Source organism: Nycticebus coucang, chromosome 16 (assembly GCF_027406575.1).
Source record: "Nycticebus coucang isolate mNycCou1 chromosome 16, mNycCou1.pri, whole genome shotgun sequence".
Taxonomy (NCBI): domain Eukaryota; kingdom Metazoa; phylum Chordata; class Mammalia; order Primates; family Lorisidae; genus Nycticebus; species Nycticebus coucang.
Genome location: NC_069795.1, coordinates 73,655,476 through 73,663,096, shown reverse-complemented (window position 1 = coordinate 73,663,096; position 7,621 = coordinate 73,655,476).

Genomic DNA, 7,621 nt, shown 5'->3' with positions numbered 1-7,621 from the left:
GTGCCATGATGGCATCATAGCTCACAGCAACCTCAAACTCTTGGGCTCAAGCAATCCTCCTGCCTCAGCCTCCCAAGGAGCAGGGACTATAGGCACCTGCCACAATGCCTGGCTAATTTTTCTGTTTTTAGTAGAGACAGAGTCTTGCTTTTGCTCAGGCTGGTCTCTAACTCCTGATCTCAAGCAATCCACCTGCCTCAGCTTCCCAGAGTGCTAGGATTATAAGTGATGCACCGTGCCCCTCCATGTACATACTTTTCATGATATCTGACATGGCAGATAAGCAAAAAAAGTCCTCAAAAAATCAACATGTGGCCCTGGGGTGCAAGTTGGACACCCATGGATCCCAGCAGACTCAAGGCACATATGCTGAATGTGCAGGGGAGTGGTCCTGACTGTGAGTTCTACGTGGGAGCCAAGAGATGAGAGAATCCTCGAGTGACCATGACTGAGGATCTAGCAGGAAGCAGATGGTACACTGGACAGTTTGATTAAGGAAATATTTACGGAGGAGTGGGCAAGGGTAAGCAAACTGCCAGTGATGAAGTCAGGAACTATCTATAATGGCCTGAAAGGGCAAGAGGGGGAACAGTGTTCCTGGAACTGCATGAGAACTGGTGCCAAGGAAGAGGGGATGCTGGACAGAAGCTGAGGCTATGGAGACAAGGCAGGAAGCTCAGACTGGGAACTGGGGAATACATAGACAATCTCTGATCACCTGCTGCTACTGATATGCCAACCAGACACTAGAGAGCAAGGAAGCCCAGGAGTTACAATTCGGGGCCACAGACAAGGATAGAGAAGACCAGAAAGTGGACCTAGAAGGACAATAGAGATTAGCCCAGGAGATAAGCTAGAGATATTGCTAAGGACCTTAAGAGAAAAGGAAGACTTACCAGCACTTCCTGGGGCCGAGGCAGGAGGATTACTTGAGGCCAGAAGTTCAAGACAAGACTGAGCAAAAGACCCCCATTTCTACGAAAAATTAGCTGGGCACGGTGGCACATGCCTTTAGTCCCAGCTACTTGGAGATTGAGGCAGGAGGATCACACAAACCCAAAAGTTTGAGGTTACAGTGAGCTATGAAGATGCCACTGTGCTCTAGTCCAGGTGACAGAGAGACTCTGTCTAAAAAAGAAAGAAAAGAAGAGGAAAGGAGAGAATGAAGGATGGAAGGGAGAAAGGGAGAGAGGGAGGAAGGGAGGGAGATTTATTGGTCTAGAAAAGGAAGGGGGAAGTAATCTTAGTCAGAGGTTGACCCATGCATATAGGAACTGAGAAATGATTTTTTTTTTCAGTGAGGAGGCAATATGTGCAAAGTGCATTTTCTTAAGAGTTAGGCTGTAATATTCAGGAATCTTGGAAGAAGACACATTGATCAAGGTTTCTTGATCTCAGCACAATCGACATTTTGGATGGGACAATTCATTGTTTGGGGGACCATCCTATGCTTTGTAGGATGTTTATCAGTATCCCTGGCCTTTACCCATTATATGCTAATAGCAGCCCACTCCCAGGTATGATATCCAGAAATGTCATCAGACATTGCCAAATGTCCTCTAGGAATGCCAAACTGCCCCAAGTTAAGAACCACTGGGAAGGGAAAGGAAAGAGACCATGATTGGAAAACTGTTGAAACACAGGGCAGACATGGGTTGCTGAGGGATTATATCTGTGTGGAGCAGTGAAGCTGGCAAGCAGCAGACGGAAGCACGGAGCCTGTAATGAGGGGTGAACAGGCCGTGTGAGGAGAGGCAGGAGGAGTGGTTGAGGGTCTCCACTGATACCACCACGAATATCTGAGCTGGCCTTTGGGAGAGATGAAGTGCCTTTTGTGAAGGAGGACCTTTAGATGAGGGATAGAGTTGAGGGGAGAGATTGGGATTAGAGGCATGAAGTTGTGTCATCTGCACAACTCTGGAAGGAAAGAAGGAAGAAAGGAGGGAAGAAAAAGATTTATTGGTATAGAAAAAGAAGCAGGAAGTAATCTTAGTCAGAAGTTGCACATGCATATAGGAACTGGGAAATTTTTTTTTTTTTCAGCAAGGAGGCAGTATGTGCAAAGTGCATTTTCTTAAGTCAGGCTGTAACATTTTTACTGAATACACTTTTCTGAACCAACCTTCCTCCCTTCTTTCCTTCCTTCCTTCCTTCCTTCCTTCCTTCCTTCCTTCCTTCCTTCCTTCCTTCCTTCCTTCCTTCCTTCCTTCCTTCCTTCCTTCCTTCCTTCCTTCCTTCCTTCTTTCCTTCCTAACAGTAGAGTTGTGCAGATGACTCAACTCTATACCTCTAATCCCAATCTCCCCCCTCAAGTCTATCCCTTGTCTAAAGGTCCTGCTTCCTTTAAAACAAATTCACAAGAGGCAGCTGGAGAACTATCCATAGGAGGATAGGCCTTTCTCATGAAGGGAAGGTAGAGAAAGCTGAGGACTGAGGTTTCCTTCTCTCTCTGTCTTTTTTTTTTTTTTTTGGTGGGGTGAGGGGAGGAGGGGAGAGTTGTGCATATTTAGAAGATGAATAATGTGGAATAGAAATAGAAGGCTCCGGAGGCAGGAAAACCAGGCAGTATTCTGAGGGGCAGGAGTGGGCTGAAGTTCAGCTCCTGCCCCACTTGCCAGGCCATATGCGCAAGGAGCTATGTCTGCCCCAAGCCACCACCCTTTTTTAATGCATGCAAATCTGCCATGCTGGGCAGCCCTGAGGAGAATCAAAATAGCCAGAGAATACCAGCGTCAAGAAAGGAGGAGGCTTGTCCACATCCCTCACCACCACGCCCAGCGTTAAATGTTCTCCTTTTTTAAAAATTGCCCAAATCCTTAAAGAGGTAGACTTTGATTAGGTGGACATTTTACTTGTGTGGAATAAATTGTTCTACATAAGTAAGTGGTTAGAGAAGGCGTTGCTGGCCTAGGATTCTGAAGAAAAGGCTATACACAGAGGTTTCGGGAAGAGGTGGGGATCTAGAGCCACAAAGCGTAGCTGTGCTTGTCATCTCAGTCGTTTCAACTCCAAAGAGAGATGATGGACCTTCTTGTCATTGTCCCTCACAAAGAGGCATATTGTGGTAGGTAGAATTCTAGGATGGCTCACATCAGTCCCCTTGGTGTGTGCACTGGTGAAATACCAGCCCCTCAGGTGGAGTGGAACCTATGAATATAATGGGATATCACTCCTGTGGTTAATATTATGTGGCAAAGGAAATCTTCAGATGTGATTTAAAAGCTCTCTCATCAGTAAGTTGATGAAGTGAGATTATCCTAGGTAGGTCTGACCTAACCAAGGAGCCTTCAAAACAGACAAGAAGGGACAACAGACACCTCTTCTGGCCTAGAAGAAAGCCAATAGCCATGTGTGAACTGCTTGAGAGGGCCATGTAACCAGGGCCCGAGGGTGGCTTTTAGGAGCTAAGAGCAATCCCAGGACAACAGTTAGCAGGGATGCAGGAGCTCGAGTCCCATAACAAGGAGCTGAATTCTGCCAACAATCAGCAAGCATGGAAGAGGACTCTGAGCCCCAGCTGACATTCGGATTTTAGGCTGGCGAGGTCCTTAACAGAGGACCCAGTTCCAGGCTCCCGCCTCCCGGAAACTGAGACCACAAATCTGTGTTGTTTTAAATCCATGCTAAGTTTCTGGTAATTTGCCATGAGAAGGCCATATACGTGAAGGGAGTTCATTGACAAAGGGTGGATTGGCTTCACTGAGCCTGACAACTACATCCCACAGCTAAATCCCAGAACCATGCCAGACCTGAGCCAATATCCCAACTACAGGGCACCCATCACCACTGCTTAGCCACGATCCAAGCAGTAGTTAGGACTGGGTCCCTCTCATTTCCTCCTATGAAATTGCACACTTAAGATCTGGGGAAAACGAACCACAATATAAACCACAGAGGACAGGGAGAGCTTGCTTTCTGAGCTCATAGCTAGGGTGGCACATTTGGTATTTCTAAAAAGGCTGAGATGGTAGCGGCATCAAGGCCAGTGAGGATTCCTACCCTCTGGTGCCAGACTAGTCATTATTTGGCCAAATGCAACGTTAGCCTTTAAGATACATAATTCACAAAGCTGAATAAACACAGAAGCATCATTTTCAGAAGGGCCTCTTGGAAGGCAGAGAGGGAAGAAGGGTGGAAAGAAAGCAAAATGGAAAAAATGTATTCAGTGAACAAATATTTAAGATGCCATTATGTGCACAGTCCTGTTCTAGATCCCAGAAATACAACACTGAATAAAACAAACAAAATCTCATTACTCTAGTGGGAGAATGTAGACAATAAAACATGTTTTAAAAATATAAATAGTATGTGGTGCTAGCAAAACAAGGGAGGAGTTGGAAGGATTCAACTTTACATAAAAGGATCAGAGAAGAAATACATTGGAAGGTGACATCTGGATACAAACTCAAAGTTACTGAAGACTGAACTACGGAGGAGATCAGAGGAAATCATGTTCCAGGAATCAGAATGTATGTGCGAAGATCCTGAGGCAGGAGTAGGGCTGGCCTTTCTGAGGAATAGTAAGCCAGCTAGTTTGGCTGGAAGGAGGTGGGAAAGGAAGAAAAGAGAACATAATGGGTCCAGAGAGTTTAAAAGCCTGTTTGTCACTTTGACTTTGACTTTAGTCCCTTGATAGCTACTGAAGGCTTTGAACGTAGAAATGACATAATCAGTCTTAGGTTTTCAAAGGATTTCTCTGGCAGATGTGTTGAGAATATGCCAGAGAAGGGCAAAGGTGGAACTGGAGAGATGGGTTAGGAAGCCATTGCAGTGGTTCAGGTGAGAAATGAGATTTGCTCAAAACAGGGTGAAGCAGGTGGAGAGAAGTGCTCAGATTTCACATGTCTTTTGAAGATAGAGCCAATAGCATTTGATCCAATTGGCTCTATCTTCAAGATGTGAGAAAACGCAGCCCAGAATAATGCTAAGGTTTTTAGCCTGAGCAATTAGATGTGATAATTGCCATATGCTGCTATGGGGAAGACTGAAGGAGCTGGTCTGAAGAGGAATACTAAAAGTGTGGTTGGGCTGTACTAAGTTTGAGAACCTATTAGACAGCCAGTGGTGCTATCAAGTAGGCAGCTGAATATTTAGTATTTAGGGTAAAATTAGGGCTGGAGACAAAAATTTTGTATCCAAAACATGATACTGGATGAGATTTTTAAAGATGAATGTAAATAGAGAAGAAGTCCAAGGATAAACCTTGGGGCCCTCCAAGGTTAAGGTATCAGGGCAAAGTGAAAGAACCAGCAAAAGAAGCTGACTAGGAACAGTCAATGAAGAAGGAGAAACACCAAGAGAATGAGATGTCCTGGAAGCCACAGAAAGAAAATGTTCCCAGGATAAGAAAACCGTCAGTTGAGCTGAGGCTGAGAAATGACCTTGGATTTAACAATATGTCATTGGGGACACTGACAAGCATAGTTTCAGTGGAGTGATGGGGATAAGAGCCTGATTCAAGAGAGATTGGGAAGAGAGGAGGTAGGGTACAGGCAACTCTTTTGAAGAACTTTGCAATGAAGGGAAGCAGAGAAATGGGGCAGAGCTGGAGAGGATTATGGTGGGAGAAGTTACTTGTTTTAGTAGATGTAAAATGTAAAATTCTACATGATCTAGTAGAAAAGGAGAAACGAAACGATAATGAGAAAGGATTCAGACAGTTTTCAATTGCACAAAAAAAAAAAATAGAAGGGAACAGTATGACCTATTTGATGAATTTACTTGAAAAGATCTTTATGTCATATTTAAAACAGATATTTAAAAGTCCATGCAAGTTTTGCAACATAACGAATACCCATGAGTCCCCCACCCCCAAACCCCCAGAGCTAAACCACCACCAGTCACATCTGTGTGCTCCTCCCTCACCGACTCCTTGCCTTTCCCTTAGGAGAAACCAACTTTCCTGAGTTTTATTGGCATTTCCTTGTAAAGTAATATTCTCTTCACTGTATCCCATTATATTTATTGACTGATAGATTAAGGACGATCTTACCTCTGCCTCACAACCAGGCTTTCTAGAGATAGACATCAAACCACCTCAGTCAGACAGTATTATGAAATTCCTCTCTTACATTTCACCTGCCACACTAAAATTCTATTTTTTCATCTTTAATTTCAGCCGCTACTGCTTTGCCTGAAAAATCCCTTCATCTGCACAAAAATCATTATTATTCATTCCTATCTGTATTGTTTACTCTGCACGAAATCAGGAAGAGACAAGCACATCTTCTTCCCATGTGCAGACACAGAACAGACCCCAGTGGCCAGAGCATTCTTGTTATGCTGGAAGATGCACCTACTCCTGCAGCCTTCAAACCTCCAGCCTACCCTCCCATCCTAAGGCACACCCTGTTGGTCTAGTGTGGGTACCAACACCTGGTGATCCCTCCACAGAAGCCTCAGGGAGGCAGAAGATGGCCAGGGATTCAATTTCTTTCACCCCAGATCTTGCCTGTGGGCAAGTGGTCATCCCCAGATCATCCAGGATTCTGCAGGTGTACAAGAATCTGCAGGATTTTAACAAATGCCAGCACGGTGGGCCCTTTATAAATAGATGACAGCAGGCTATAGAAAGCCCTCTGCATACATAAACCAAAAGTGCAGTTCCCCAACTTGCTCACTGATGCTTGAAATTGCTTTAAGGAGAGACAATGGCTTTCATCTCACAACTAGAGAAAACTTTGAAGGCTTTGGGTGAGCTAACTCATTGATTTAGCCTAATACACGCCACTGTATAAATAGACTGAAGGATCAGATGATACAAAGGGCACCTTCAAAATGGGTATGGAGTGACAAGGGGTACAGCAAAGAAAGGTGAAGCTTTTCTTGACTCCTTTGGTGCCTAAAAAAGAACAATCTTGAAATCAGAAGACCTGGAGTCAAATTTGGCCCTACTGCCAGCTGTTTGACCACAGGCAAGTTATTCAGTCTTCAGCCTGTTCCTAATTTCTGAAACCAAGATAAGATCTACTTTCCGAGTTACTCTGAAACTTTGATGCCATTATATTAGTGGGTTTTGGGGTGTTTTTTTTTTTGAGAAAGAGTCTCACTTTGTCACCTTCGGTAGAATGCTGTGGCGTCACAGCTCACAGCAACCTCCAGCTCGTGGGCTTAGGTGATTCTCTTGCCTCAGCCTCCTGAGTAGCTGGAACTACAGGCGCCCGCCACAATGCCCAGCTATTTTTTGTTGCAGTTTGGCCAGGGCGGGGTTTGAACCCGCCACCCTCGGTATATGGAGCCGGCGCCTTACCCACTGAGCCACAGGCGCCGCCCTGATGCCATTATATTAGTAAAAGTGCCCAAGCACAATGACCATATTCTACATGGGGAATATTTTGTCTTTTCCTGTTGTCCCCAGACATCTCTTGGTGTGTTCCACTCCAGTTCCATCCCCGTTTCTTAGCATTAATAAAGATTAAGCCTGTACTTTGGTTTCTCTTCAGATTGTATAAATCTTCTGCCTTACGCAGTTAAGCGTAAGGAAAGGCTGAGGTTGGAGGACAGCTTGAGCCCAGGCGTTTGAGGTTACAGTGAGCTACGAATATGTCACTGCACTCTAACTGGGTGACAGAGTGAGATCTTTTCTTACTTAAAAAAATAATAAAAAGTGGGGGAATCTGGG